This window comes from Mastigoproctus giganteus, chromosome 5 (assembly GCF_048544385.1).
Source record: "Mastigoproctus giganteus isolate SK-2022 chromosome 5, ASM4854438v1, whole genome shotgun sequence".
Lineage (NCBI taxonomy): Eukaryota > Metazoa > Arthropoda > Arachnida > Uropygi > Thelyphonidae > Mastigoproctus > Mastigoproctus giganteus.
In genome coordinates this window covers 74764008-74780286 of record NC_143579.1, presented here as the reverse complement: position 1 = coordinate 74780286, position 16279 = coordinate 74764008, and the positions used below count along the sequence as shown (strand labels likewise).

Sequence of the window (16279 nt, the reverse complement as noted above, 5' to 3'; positions counted from 1 at the left end):
ATATATACTCAGGAAGAAGGAGTTCCTCAGGGCTCAGTACTGAGTGCAACCTTGTTTTCAATCAAAATAAATTCTATTACAAAAGACTTGCCAAAAACAGTGGAAACATTCCTATATGCAGATGATGTTACTATTTCATGCCATTCACAAAACATGAACATGATTGAAAGGCAGTTACAAAGCACAGTGAAAAAAATAGAATTATGGAATAAAAACAATGGCTATAGAATATCACAACAAAAAACAGTGGCCATACATTTCTGTAGAAAGCGAAAAATGCACCCAGATCCAGAAATAAGACTAGAAAACCAGCTGATACCTCTAGCAAATAGTATACGTTTCCTTGGCCTCATTCTAGATAAAAAACTTAACTTTTTGGATCACATCAAATGCCTCCGAACAACCTGTCAAAAAAAAACTAAATATTCTCAAAGTTCTTTCTGCAATGAAGTGGGGAGCTGATCGGTTCACACTACTTCACCTATACCATGCTATAATCAGATCAAGACTAGACTATGGAGCCCCTGTGTATAGTTCGTGTAGACCAAGTGTCATCAAATGGCTCGATACCATACATCATAGTGCCTTACGAATCTCCTTAGGAGCATACAGAACTTCACCAGTCCAAAGTTTATATGCAGAGACCCACGAGCCCTCACTATATCTCCGGAGGCAAATGCTGCTATTAAACTATGCAATTAAAATCCGAAGTCTTCCTCATCATCCTACTTGGCAGTATCTTTTTAACCCACAGTGGGAAATTCTCTACAACAATAAACCTACAGTAAATAAACCAGCTGGAATACGACTAAAAGAAATAGTTTCAAAATGGGGCCTAAGCTTTGACAACATACACGAGGATAATAGCATAAGTATTCCACCATGGTACACTTTCACGCCTAACTGCGACACTTACTTTCAACAATGGGGAAAAAGCACTCTGGCAAATGTCAACATAAAACAGATGCATGCAGCCCACTTATCACAGTTCTCTGACTACCTTCATATATATACAGATGGCTCTAAAACAGACACCAAAGTTGGTGCTGCAGTGGTATTTCCACACACTGTTATCTCACAGCAACTCCCAAACCAATGCAGCAGCTATTCTACCGAGCTATTCGCCATACTAATGGCCTTAAAATACATACCATCTTCCCCGCATCTGAAACATCTCATATATACAGATTCATTGAGTGCAATACACGCTCTGCAACAAAGGCAGACTCCATCGCATCCCATTCTTCATCAGATACAAACTCATCTTGTGAAACTCAAAAGTAAAATGAGGCAAGTAAAATTCTGTTGGATTCCAGGACATACAGGCATTGAAGGTAATGAAAAAGCCGATAGAGCAGCAAAGAATCCTACAAACACAAACCTAAGGCTTTACAAAGTTCCACATTTTGATTACAGGCCTATTATAAAACAAATTCTCCATACACAGTGGTCACAAATGTGGCAAAATGAATCAAACAATAAACTGTTTCAAATAAAACATGAACTTCAGCCATGGAAATCGAGTCTTCGTAAAAATCGGCACGAAGAAGTCATTTTAACCAGACTGCGCATTGGACATACTCATCTCACGCACTTTCACTTACTCATCAAAGCAAACCCCCCAGAATGTTTTCACTGTTCTTGTCAACTCACTGTAAAACATTTCCTTATAGAATGTCCACAATATCACATGGCCCGACAGTCAGCCTTCCATCTCCCTATAAATTTCCAAGATTCTCTGACCTTATCACAAATCCTAGGCGATAACTCCAACATTGAAAATATATTCACTTATTTAAAATTAATAGGATATTTTGACCAGATATAAATCATATTTAAGAAATATAAACTTCCTTGTCACATAAACATTAATAGATAGGCGCAATATGGCCAAAGTTGCTTTTGTGCCAAAAAAAACCCAACAACAACCAACCAACAACCATGTCATCCATTAATTTATATGTATCCCATGCATTTTTCTTCTCTGCCACATGTCTCATTATTTCATCTGACATCCATTTAGGCCTAAACCTTGAACCATATTTCTTAGTTGGTATGTAAAGCCTAGCAGCTTCCAAGATTAATTCTTTGAATGCTTCCCATTTTGAATTTGCTATTGGTAACATCATCAGTTGGTCCCACTGTATAGAATTTATATACTGTCTCAGACCACCGTAGTCGCCTTTACGAAAGCAAAAACCCTTCCCTTTACCCGTGATGGTAGTTACTTCTTTGAGTAAATCCCACCTCAGCACACTGTGATCCGGACACTGAGTGGTTCCTTTATCTGCAGATTCTTAATGCACGAAGAATCACTACTGATAATCAGATCAAGAGTACTACTCCCTCTAGTTGCCTCCTGAACATGCTGATGTAGAAAACAATCATCCAATAAATCCACAAAAGCCTTGCTAGTGTGTGAGTGACCAACCCACAAATTCCAATCAATATCTGGGAAATTAAAATCTCCCATTATAAGACTCTCTGATTTACTGGCCCACTCTATTTCCCTGTACAGTTTTTTTTATTATACTCATCAGAGTCATTAAGCCAATAACACACTCCTACTCTCAATTTTGATCTCCCAGTGCTTATGTCACACCAAACTGACGCGACACTGCATTGCCCAGCGATATCGACTGGCTGCATTTCCTTGGATTTTATGTGTTTCTTAACTAATAGCATAACCACTCCTCCCTTTCTATCCTGTCTATCCTTCCAGTTCTACATTCCTTATATCTGTGTGACACCAGATCTCAGATATCCCAACAGTATCTGCCTTTGATGTTTTGACCAACACCTCACATTCTTCAAATTTATTTACCAAACTCCTAGCATTGGTGTACACGCAAGTATACATGCACCTGTTCCTATTCTTAGCTACCCTAACACAACCCATATGTTTACTTGTACTGCAATGACTTCCAGCAGTCTCTGAAATACTCTGCATCTTGTTTTCAAGGCTGCTGCTCATTCCAATAGAAGCAGTGCAAAAATCACTTTCACCTCTGCCAGCGGCTACTGTTAATATATTAGTCCATGTATCCCCCCAAGATAGCAGTTTTCCGACCCACCTAACACTGCCTCGTTTGCAGACTTTCGATCTGCAGACATAACAGAAAAGTTACGAAGAATCGCGAGGTATTATCTAAAATAATAGACCACATTAAATTTTGTGGACAGTTTGAAATTTCTTTACATGGATATGACGAAAAAAAAATGATTCTAAGAATTCAAGAATAATCAGAGGATTAATAAACTTTGTCTGTACATTAGATTCCAATTTAAAAAAAACATTTAGAAAGTAATGCAGCATTTAAAGGCATTTCAAAAACTATTCAGAATGATTTTTTGACTCTGCTGCAAATCTGCCAAGATGAAATAAAAAGAGAAATTAAAAAAGCTTCATTTGTAGCTGTCATCTGACACAACAGATGTTTCAGAACATATACAAATGGTAATTGTTCTGAGATATGAACTGAATGGAGACATTTTTAAGCGTTTTTTTGGGTTTTTTCATTCTGGAAAACCAAACGGCAGATGGAATATCAAAGTGCATTCTAGATCAGTTAGCTGTAATCCTCAAAGGAAATACTCAAAAATTGGTTGCTCAGACATTGATGGCACAAGTGTGATGAAAGGCAAGAAAGGGGGAGTTCAGACTAAATTAAACAAAGTGTACAAAAATGCACATTTTATTCACTGCTATGCAAACCAACTGAATCTGATGATGAGAAATGCAGCAAGTAGCATATGAACAGCCGTGTTGCCTGACCTTCCCCTACGGGATGGAGTAAGGTCAGGCAACACGGTTACGAGATGGGGGAAGGTCAATATATGCACCGTGAACAGCATTTATTAAAATTTTGAATCCTTAAAAAAGTGCATGGAGGAACTTACAAGTGACAGCAAAAACAGATAAGATGATTTCAGAAGCAACTGGAATTTTGCACATCTTGAGTAATGAAAAATTTGAATTCTGGTTAGAACTTTTCCATCAGATAATGCCTCACATGGAAGTTATTTGTAATCAAATGCAATCTCGAGAAATTTAGGCAGTTAAAATACATGAATATATAGGAAACTTTAAAAGCCATTCTGAAAATCAGGAATTCAATGTACTGTGAAAATCCTTCAAAAACACTCAAGCGATTGAAGCGAAGGAAGTATGTGACTATATAATTGTTGATATAGGTGAGAGATATTCTTTTACAAAGCAATTAATTGCTGCTAAATTGTTTAACAAGTAGAACTTTGTTATTTTTCGTACAAAAATGCCCATAGAAGAGGTACGGGAGACTACTGAGGCATATCCCATGATTGATAAAGAAAAACATCTTATGGAATTACAAGTTTTCTATAGCAGACATGATATACACAATTATTGTAAATTAACTGACTTGCTGAAATTTATCTCAGAAAAGAATATAGCTGAAGTTCTTGGTGAACTTACAAAACTCATAAAAGTTCTTTTGATCATTCCGATGACTACCTCAATGCCTGAACGCTGCCATTCGACATTAAAAAGAATAAAAATATTATTAAGGAGCACTATGAATCAGGAAAGGCTAAATGCTGAAGCAGTGCTTTCAATAGAGAAAAGCTTGGTCAACAGTGCACTAAACTTGAATGAAAAAGTTATTAATCTATTTTCCACAAATATAAACCGAAGAATGGATTTTGTTTTTAAATAAAAGTTCAAGTCTGTTAATGGTAAATGTCTAGTTAATGTTTTGTAGTATTTTTAACTTGCTTATTATTATTACTGTGTATGTCTGTTTGTCTTATAACCAAGGACTACTGGACTCTTGTTCTCTCTCTCTCAGGGTAACTCTGAAATTTTTTTTTGGCTGGTGCAGAAAAAGCCTCAGGCTTCCTGGCACCATATGGCTAATGATGATAATGATAATAATAATAATAATAATAATAATAATAATAAACTATCTGGGTTTCTAATTTCGTCGTAGTTATATGTATTTTCTTTGTAGTTTATATAGAATTAAATTCTGTGTAAATGAATATTTGTAAATTTCTTTTTCTTTGATATTTTTGTTTTGTTATATTCATTATATTATTTAAATTACTTTATTAATAAATATATGGAAATCGTAGACTGTTGCAATAATAATTTTTATAAATTCATAAAGATTGCAGAGGCGTAGCAAGGGGGGAGGAGTATGGAAGGGGAATTTTCCCCAGGCGGCGAGCTTCAGGAGTGCAAACTGAAGGAATTATCTATCACAATCAAGGGGGGCTAGGAAGGCATGTTGCCCCCCAGGCATCAACGACCCTAGCTACGCTACTGAAAGATTGACTACCTGCTTATAATGGGGGTGTACTTATAACACTTTTGACCAAGGTGTAGGATTGACTAGTTTCGACTCTGAGAGACATGGATGGCTAGTTGAATCAGTTTGATGTGATATAAGCACTGGGAAAACAAAAATGAGAATAGGAGTGTGTTATAGGCCACATGACTGTGATGAGTACAAAAAACAACTGTACAGAAAAATAGTGATCTGTGCACTTTACTACCTGAATATCTTATAATGGGGGATTTTAACTTTCCAGATATTGACTGGAACTTGTGGGTTGGTCATTCACACACACTGGCAAGACTTTTATAGATTTATTGGATGATTGTTTTCTACAGCAGCTTGTTAGAGAGGCAACAGGAGAGAGCAATATTCTCCATCATCAGCAGTGATTCTTCATTCATTAAAAACTTGCAGATAAAAGAACCACAAGATGGCAGTGATCACAGTATTAATGTGGGATTTACTTAAAGATATAACTATAATCAAGGATAAAGGGAAGGATTTTTGATTTTGTAAAGGAGATTACAGTGGTCTCAGACAGGTTTTAAATTCTATACAGTGGGACCAACTAATGATGTCACCAACAAAAAATTATAAATGGGAAGCATTCAGGGAAATAATCATACAAGCTACATAGGCTTTTCATACCAACAAAGAAATACTGTTCAAGGCTTAGACCTAAATGGATGTCAGATGAACTATTGAGATGCATGGCAGAGAAGGAAAGTGCGTGGGATACATATTTAGCAGGTGAGACAGAAGCCTATGGTAGATATAAATTAGTCTGTAATCAAGTCACAAAGGAGGTCAAGCAAGCTAAGGGAGATTATGAGAAGTCTCTGGCAAAGAATTCAGTTGAACAGCAGCAAAGACTTCTATGCTTATATTAAAAGTAGAAGGAAGTGGTTGAATCACATTGGTCCACTTGATGTCAGTGGTTAACTGTTGATGGCTCTGCAGTTAATTAACAGATCAGATGTTTTGTAAACTACCAAACCAATGCAGTGCTTGGGTGATCTCCATGTTTATGGTTCTTTTCATAAATAAATAAATTTCCATTTATTTTTAATATGGTTGAGGCCAGAAGGGTTTACACATTATTGTAATTGCAAACTTACTGAAATATTAAAGGCAGCTAGGTTTTCAGCACCACAGCTCACAATGGGCCAACCATATTTGGCAGTGTATGTACTCGAACCCACAACCTAGTTGTGGCCAGACATGTTAACCACTGCCAGCCTATTTTGACAGTTTAAATGTCAGGGAGGTACACATGTAACTGTACTAGAAATGATGTAAGGAAATTTTGGAGACCTTTTCTAGCACTGCAAGCTTGGTTGTTGCTAAGGGTAGCTAATCAACAGTGTAGTTTATGGTACCCAACTTTTTTTGTTTCAGTGCTGAAGATAGGAGCTTTAGCTATGTTTACTCAATAATTTGCATGAGTATTGGTTGCTTGCTGAATGTTTTAGTCTTGATCCACATGGAATATGATTTAATGTTTTAGAATTAAAAATAGCTGCAATAATTTTGTTGGGCATGCATTTCTCAGTTATGGACTTGGCAATTATAGCATATTGCTCACCTTCAGAAACTTTCAAGCATTGTGTTGCTCAGCAAATTTTCCCAGGATGAGCTCTACCCTATATAATTTCAGTGGTATAAATGTTGCTGTATTCTGACAGAATCTTTCATAATTATTACGCAGTAGTTGATGATCTGTGCACTTTACTACCAGTAGATTCATATGGTATTAAGTGTCAAAAAAAAAAAAAAAAAAAACTTGTAAGGGCTCAGTACTAATTGCAAAATTTACGGCGCCTCAGTAGCCAGGTGGGAAGGAGCAGCAGTGCGCAGCACATGCTTCTTGATTAGACCGGGGTTCGAGCCCGTTACCACCAAATACGGAGGATGCAGAAAGGTCAGGGAATGACCACCGCATATACCGGAGCAACATGGCCTTAGTTGCTAATGCTCCTAAAAACCAAATAACAAACAAACAAACAAAGCAAAATTTACAAGGTACTATTGTGATTTTTAAATGTTTCTCACCAACCACGTATTAAAATAAGACACGGAAACTGAAATTTTAAAAACTATATATTTACTACTATATATTTACAATTAAAATAACTTTACAACTAAAAATATTTAAAATATATATATATATATATATATACATAAAAAAAATACATTAAAATACCGGGTTAAGAGCGATAAAACCGACTGTAGCTTTCGAAGACTCCTGCCTTCTTCTTCAGCGGTAGCTTCCTTGTACTGCGGTGCATCCTAAGTGGTGCCTCCGTAGCCAGGTGGGAAGGAGCAGCACTGCATAGCACACGCTTCTTGATTAGACCGCGGTTCGAGCCCGTCACCACCAAATACTGAGGAAGCGGAAAGGTCAGGGAATGACCACCGCATATCCCGGAGCAATATGGCCTTAGTTGCTAATGCTTTTAAAAAGCCAAATAACAAACAAACAGCATCCTAAGTACCAGCGGGTTCACGGTCTAAATCACGTGTTTCATCACCACGTGTTCTATTCTCCTGTATACTGGGACTGGAAGCAGCTCGGGAGCGCATCATATGAAATTGTTCATCCCTTCTGAGGATCGTAGCCTCAAAGAGGGGATGAATCCGCAAACCCTTGTCTCTATTAATGTTTTCTGTCGAATTAATCCAAACAAACTCTCGAGCCACTTGCGGTCCCAGAACCTGTGCGCCCGATCAGTGATGATAACTTCGTCCGGGGAGATCTGGTGTTGCTTCTCCCAAAAATGCTTGGCCACGGCGGACCTACCGTAGTCTGCATTCCTTATTGCCTTAGTGTGCTCCCCCAAGCGTTCTTTGAGACATCGCTTTGTTTCCCCTACATAACATTCCCCACAATCAGGGCATTTAATACTGTAAACGACCCCACTAGCATTCTCTTTTTTGAATAGGGTCTTTTACTTGTGACACGATTGTGTGCAGCTTCCGGCCTGGAATCTGCACACAACGTGTCTGATAATTTCTTAGTACCCTAGTTATATACTCAGTTACGCCCAGATAGTAGGGAATGTATGCAGTAGCTATTGGCGTGAAGGGTTCACCTCTCCTCTGATTTTCTCCAATATACTTTTGTATAATCCTGTGGGGGTAGCCACACTTTGTAAGATCTGCCATGACACGTTCATATTCTTCTTTCCTATCCTTGGAGGTACTACAGTGCGATTTTGCCCTGTCTATTAATGCTCTAACCACACTGTTCCTATGATGATTTGGTCTGAGCAGAATTATAGTGCGAGTACTGGCCTGTGCACATCGGTTTCCTATAGACTTTAGTTTTTAGTTGTTAGCCTTCTCTACAGACCAATACATCAAGGAATGGCAAAATTCCTTCTTCCTCTACCTCCCAGGTAAATTGTATGAATGGGGAGAAGCCATTTAAAAAATTTAACACTTCATTTTCACTCCCCTTTTGAATGATTGAGAATGTATCATGGACGCATAGGGAGATCTCTTCCATGGATGCATAGGGAGATCTCGACCATTAAATATTCTAGCCTCGAGCTCCTCCATAGCTAGGTGGGGAAGCTAACGGTACAGCCATGGGCTTCCCCATGCACTAATAGGGAAGCCCATGGCTGTACCGTTAACCTGCCTATACATAATATTACCAAAAATCATGGTGGTGTTTGAGAGGCATAGTTCAATATCTTTACAAATATCTTCTAAGCTTAATTGCATTCTACTACTCAAGGTGATGTCCTTCTGCAAGGCCATGTGTGCACAAAGTACTCCATGGTCGATAGGAATACACATAAAAAGCGATGTCACATCGAAAGATATCATAGTTTCATTTTCTTCTGTGTGCTGACTTCTTATGAAGTGCACAAAATCTTTACTATCTTTGACGCTGAATTCAGAAGTTCCTACTAATGGAGACAGTATTTTGGCCAGGAAACCAGACAAGGCATACATTGGACTGCCAATAAATGACACTATAGGCCTAAGTGGTACACCCACTTTGTGTATTTTTGGTAAGCCATAAAATCTCGGTATTTGGCTCCCTGTAGCATGTAATTTCCAATACTGCTCTTTGGAAATTTTGTTGGACTTTAACCAACCCTGAACCATTCTATTTACCTGACATTCGAAATTCATCAATGGGCTTTTTTGAATGACTTTATAAGTTGTTTGATCATTCAATAAATCTAACGCTTTACTTAGATATGCTTAGGAGCTTAGGAACAAGCTTAGCCTCAAACAAGATGACAGTATTGTGATCTTACCAACGGACAAGGGTAGATTAACGGTGGTCCTTGATAAAGAAGCATATGTAGGGGAAACAAAGTGACGTCTCAAAGAAGTAGGGGAAACAAAGCGACGTCTCGAAGAACGCCTGGGGGAGCACTCTAAGGCAATAAGGAATGCAGACTATGGTAGGTCCGCCGTGGCCGAGCATTTTTGGGAGAAGCAACACCAGATCTCCCCAGACGAAGCTATCATCACTGATTGGGTGCATAGGTTCTGGGACCGCAAGTGGCTCGAGAGTTTGCAGATTAATTCGACAGAAAATATTAATAGAGACAAGCGTTTGCGGATTCATTCCCTCTTTGAGGCTATGATCCTCAGAAGGGATGAACGATTTCATATGATGTGCTCCCGAGCCGCTTCCGGTCCCAGTACACAGGAGAATAAAACACGTGGTGATGAAACACGTGATTTAGACCGTGAACCTGCTGGTACTTAGGATGCACCGCAGTACAAGGAAGCTACCGCTGAAGAAGAAGGCAGGAGCCTTCGAAAGCCACAGTCGGTTTTATTGCTCTTAACCCGGTATTTTAATGTATTTTATTTGATGTATATATATATATTTTTAATATTTTTATATTTGTAGTTGTAAAGTTATTTTAATTGTAAATATATAGTTTTTAAAATTTCAGTTTCCATGTCTTATTTTAATACGTGGTTGGTGAGAAACATTTAAAAATCACAATATGAATTTACCCAACCCCAGAGGCCTGTTTGAGGAATTTACAAGGTGCTACTGGAGTTGAAAGCAAAAAAATGTTGGTGGTCAAAATGGAAAATTTTATGAAACAGAACACTGATTAATAATAAAAATATGTATATAGCATTACTGATGAGCCAGAATGATGTTCCTGTATGCTGTGGTACATTCTGAGTCATGTACACACAAGATGTGGCAATAAAGTTCCTGAACTGTTACAATAAAAAGAACAGAAAAGTGAAGGGGCTCAAAAATGGTCTTATTTTTATTTAGAGTAATCATCACCTGATTGAATGCACTTATTCAAACCATTCTAAAAGTTTCAGCAAAGGGGTCTCTAAAAATTATATTCAGTTTGGTGGTTATATTTTTCCTCATGCCCTCAACATTATGAAATCTCTTTCCTTTGAGGGCAGTTTACACTTTGGGAAAGAGGAAGAAGTCTGTTGGTACTAGATTGCCAGAGTAGGGTGGATGGTTAAAAGTTCAATGCCATATTTTATCAGAAATGTCTTCAAAACAAGTGTGGAATGAGGAGGGGGCATTGTGGTGCAACAAGAACCAGCTTCCTTTCTCTCAAAATTGCAGCCTCAACTAGGAAATGCACTTCAATAGTCTTCAAAGCATCTACATAGAACACAGCATTAACTCTCTGCCCCTTAGTTACAAATTCCTATGATGATGCAAGAAAGTAAGCATATATAGCATCAGCAAAAAAAAAACAAAAAAAAAAAAAAAACCAATAACCTTCCCATTTCACTCATCCATTCAATCCAAATGTTTGTCTAGTTCTGCCTTGAACTTATTTAAGTTGCTGACCTCCGCTATGACAGATGGAAGTTTGTTCCAACTATCAACCCCTGACTGGCTAAAGGTGAATTTCTGCATATCTGTTCTGCAATTGTCTTTCCTCAATTTGAATTTATGCCCTCTGAAGTGAGTAATCTGATCAAGAGGAAGAATCCCATTATCATGTAACCAACAAGAAGAATCCCATTGGTTTACACCTGGTTGGTCACCCACAGTGTGCTTGTGAATGAAGCTTGATCAATCCATTCAAGGCCTTATACACCTCAAATAGATCATCTCGCAGGTGCCTAGTCTCCAGAAGCTGCAATTTGCAGAACTTAAGCCTTTCTTGGTAACACCAACCTTTTGTTCCACTCACCAATCTCGTTGCTTTTCTCTGTAGCTCTACATCCTTCCTAAAATGAGGCCTCCAGACCTGTATACAGTAGTCAAGGTGTGGCCTGACCATTACCTTATACAAGGGGACAATCACCCTCTTATTCTTGCTGGCAAAATTCCTGTATATCATTGACAAGACACCATGAGCTACTCTTGCAGCCTTTTTGCACTGTTCAGAAAACTTCATATCTGACTGCACAATTACACCTAGTTTCTATTCATTCTCCACTACCCTGAGTGCAATACCACTCAGTTGATATGGTACTCTGGAACTAATGCTACCCTTATGCAGTATTATATTTGACAATGTTGAACTTCAATGTTAAATGCTACCCTTATGCAGTATTATATTTGACAATGTTAAACTTCAATGTTAAATGCTAATGTCAATGTTAAATGCTACCCTTATGCAGTATTATATTTGACAATGTTAAACTTCAGTTGCTACCTCTCAACCCATCTGCTCAACTTTTCCAGATCCTGTTGCAATAGCATACTATCATTACTGTCATTAACAGTAACTGTCATTAACAACCCTGCCAACATCGTGTCAGCTGCAAACTTAGACATTAACCCTGATATGCCTTTATCATTATCATTGATAAATACCGAAAACAACAATAAGCCCACACTGAACCCTGGGTGACTCCACTAATAACATTAGTCCATGAAGAGCAGTGCCCATTGATAACCACTCTCTGTCTTCTCCCACTCAGTCATCCTTTTATCCAGTGTAGCAACTTTCCTTTAATGTCATGCTGCTCCTCAATTTGAATTTTACAGTAGTCTTCCATGTGCCACGGTATCAAAAGCTTTCCTAAAATCCAAGTATATGATATCAAAATTATTCTTTGCATCCAATTCCTTTGTCACCACATCATAGTATCCAATGAAATTTGTCCGACAAGACTTTCCCTTAACAAACCCATGCTGTGTCTCAACTCTAACTGCAGTCTTATCTAGATGATCTTGCATCACTTCCTTAATCAGTGACTCCGTTATTTTCCCTGGAACAGAAGTCAAACTAACAGGTCTGTATTTACTTGTGTCACCTTTTGAACCCCCTTTGTGAATTGATGATACATTTGCACATCTCCAGTCCATGCAGACCTCCCCAGAGTCCAGGAAAGCTTTTATAATTTTGGCTAAGGATTTGCTTACTTCCTATACTGCCTCCTTTGATATAACTGGATAGATCCCATCTACCCCAGGTGCCTTCCTTATGTTTAACTTCAACAATTTCTCCTCCACTTTTCTCTCAGTTATTACAAAATCATGTAGCTCTCTGTTAGAGTTTGACACCCCGAGGGGCTCATATCTGGTGAGTATGGGCTTGGCACACCCAAGGTCCTGAGCTTAGATATCATCATTCTTCTCTTTCTTGGTGATTCCCAACTACTGCTGACTCTCTCTCTCTCTCTCTCTCTCTCTCTCTCTCTCTCTCTCTCTCTCTCTCTCTCTCTCTCTCTCTCTCTCTCTCTCACACAGGGTAATTCGGAAAATTTTTTTTGGCTGGTGCAGCATAAGCCTCAGATTTCCTTGCACTATGTGGCTAGTAATAATGATAATAAACTTCTAGCATTCCTCTCCTTGAATAACTCCTCATGTGTGAATGTAGATGCAAAATACTCATTCAGTTTATCAGCTATCTTAGCATGATCATCACTATTCAAACCATCTGTGTGAAGTGGACCAATCTGTTTCATCCCTTTCTTTCTATAGTTTACATAAGTAAAGAACTCTGCTGTTTTTCTTTGCAGCCCTTGCCAAAGATTTCTCGTAATCTGCCTTCGCTTGCCTAATCTTCTTTGTGACTTGATTACAGACTAGCTTATATCTGCCTTAAGCTTCTCTGTCACCTGATAATTTATATGCATCCCATGCATTTTTCTTTTCTGCCATGAGCCACATTAATTCATCTGATATCCATTTAGGACTAAACCCTGAACAGTATTTCTTAGTTGGTATGAATAGCCTAGTATCCTCCAACATTAATTCCCTGAAGGTCTCCCATTTAGAATTCACAATTGGTAACATCATCAGTTGATCGCACTGTATAGAATTTAAAAATTCTGTGAGACCACTGTAGTCACCTTTACGAAAGCAAAAACTGTTCCCTTTACCCCTGACGGTAGTTACATCTTTAAGTAAATCCCACATCTGTACACTGTGATCACTGGCACCTAGTGATTCTTTTATCTGCAGATTCTTAATGCATGAAGAATCACTGGTGATAATCAGATTTAGCATTAGCATTAGCATTAGCATTAGTAGAGGCATTTGATGCAAGAAAGCAAGCTTATGCAGCATCAGCCAAAAAAAAAAAAAAAAAAAAAAAAAAAAAAGTAACATAAATAAATAAAAATAACCACTTCCACTTCACCCCTCTGTTCGTTCGAAATACCTGTCCAGCTGAGCCTTAAACTTATTTAGGCTATCAACTTCCACGACAAGGGATGGAAGTCTGTTCCACCCACCAACCACCCGCTGGCTAAAGGCAAATTTCCGCACATCTATCCTACATCTGTCTTTCCTCAATTTGAATTTATGCCCTCTCAGGTGATTTTTCTGAGCTAGAGGAAGAATCCCATCAGCATTGAGCATGCTCAAACCATTCAAGGCTTTGTACACCTCTATCAGATCACCCCGCTGGTGCCTAGTTTCCAGACACTGTAATTTGCAAAACTTAAGCCTTTCTTCGTAAGAGAACCCCTTTGTCCCATTCACCAATCTAGTTGCCCTTCTCTGTACTCGTTCCAGCAGCTCTACATCCTTCCTGAAATGAGGCCTCCAGGCCTGTATACAGTACTCTAGGTGTGGCCTGACCATTGCCTTATACAAGGGAATAATCACCTCCTTATCCCTGCTAGAAAAATTTCTATATATCATTGACAATACACCATGAGCTACTCTTGCAGCTCGTCTGCACTGCTCAGAGAACTTCATATCTGCCTGCACCACCACCCCCAGGACCCTTTCATTCTCTACCACTGTCAGTGTAGTACCACAGAGTTGATACGTTGCTCTGGGGTTGCTGTTTCCCATATGTAGTACTTTACATTTGTCAATGTTAAACTTCATTTGCCACCTCGAAGCCCATCTGCTCAACCTTTCCAAATCCTGTTGCAGCAGCATAGTGTCAGTAGTGTCCTTGACAACCCTGCCAACCTTTGTATCGTCTGCAAACTTGGACATTAAGCCTGATATACCATCATCAATATCATTTATAAATACAGAAAACAATAAAGGCCCCAATACTGAACCCTGAGGGACTCCACTAATAACATTAGTCCACGATGAGCAGTGTCCATTGATTACCACTCTCTGTCTTCTCCCCCTCAACCACCCCTTTATCCATAGCAGCAACTTGCCTCCAATGCCACACTGCTCCAATTTGTGCAGCAGTCTTCCATGTGCAGATTAAGAATATTAATCTCTCTGGTTGCCTCTCAGACATGTTGCTGAAGAAAACAGTCATCCAATAAATCTACAAAAGTATTGCTAGTGTGCGAGTGATCAACCCACAAGTTCCAGTCAATATCTGGGAAGTTAAAATCCCCCATTATAACACAATCTGGTTTACTGGCCCACTCTATTTCCCTGCACAATTGCTCATTATACTCATCAGATTCATTAAGTCTATAACACACACGCTACTTTCATTTTCCCTTTCCCAGTGCTTATGTCACACCACACTGACTCAACACTGCATTGTCAATCAATGTCGGGCACCTCCATAGCCAGGTGGGAAGGAGCAGCAGTGCGTAGCACACGCTTCTTGATTAGACCGGGGTTCGAGCCCGTCACCACCAAATACGGAGGATGCGGAAAGGTCAAGGAATGACCACCGCATATCCTGGAGCAATATGGCCTTAGTTGCTAATGCTCCTAAAAACCAAACAACAACAACCATCAATGTCAGTTGACTGCACTTCCTTAGATTTTATGTGTTTCTTAACTAACAGCATAACCCCTCCTCCCTTCCTGTCCTATCTTTCCTTTCTGTACACATTGTACTCATCAGATTTCCCAGAGTTCCCAAATTATGGAAACTTACAAATCAATCTCGTGGATTTGTGAGAGTTTAACTTGAAAGAGTAGCATTCAGTATCTGTTTGAAAAATACTAATTGTGTTTACTCTTTGTTTCCTTACTGTTTTTTTGAGTGCTCTTTTCCTCTAAATTTGAAACATGTAAGAGCTGCTTAAATTTCACAAAATTCAAAATTCGAATGATTTGAGATTAATATTTAAATTATTTTTATTCGCAAGTTTTCTTTACTCTTTTGTTGAAATGATGATGAATAGTTGCAAGTTCAAAACGTAACTATTTATTTCAGCGTGTTAAAGTCTGTGTCATTCTTTTCTTCAACAAGAATACAGGCACCTCCGTAGCCAGGTGGGCAGTAGCAACAGTGCATAGCATACACTTCTTGATTAGACCGGGGTTCGAGCCTGTGACAACCAAATACAGAGGATGCTGAAAGGTCAGGGAATGACCACCGCATATCCCTGGAGCGATATGGCCTTAGTTGCTAATGCTCCTAAAAACCAAATAACAACAAGAATACAGCAGTTCTATGAGTTTTTTCCATACATTGTGCAAATCTTTCATAAACTATTTTCTGCCTATTAAACCAAATAATTAACATTAACTTTGTCTTAACTTCACTTTAATTAACAGTGTCAACTTTTTTAAGTCATGTTTTAAATTTAAACTACTGTAATCATAACTCTTAATGTTTATAGACAACTGTTCAGTGAAAGTTAAAAGATTT

The 16279-nt window shown here is 38.6% G+C and overlaps 1 protein-coding gene across 1 annotated transcript in view; it reads left to right on the top strand.

Moving 5' to 3' along the window:
- LOC150085497 (uncharacterized) overlaps positions 1–16279 on the top strand; it is a 333972-nt gene that overhangs the window by 260672 nt on the left and 57021 nt on the right. The gene's annotated exons all lie outside the window — the stretch shown is intronic.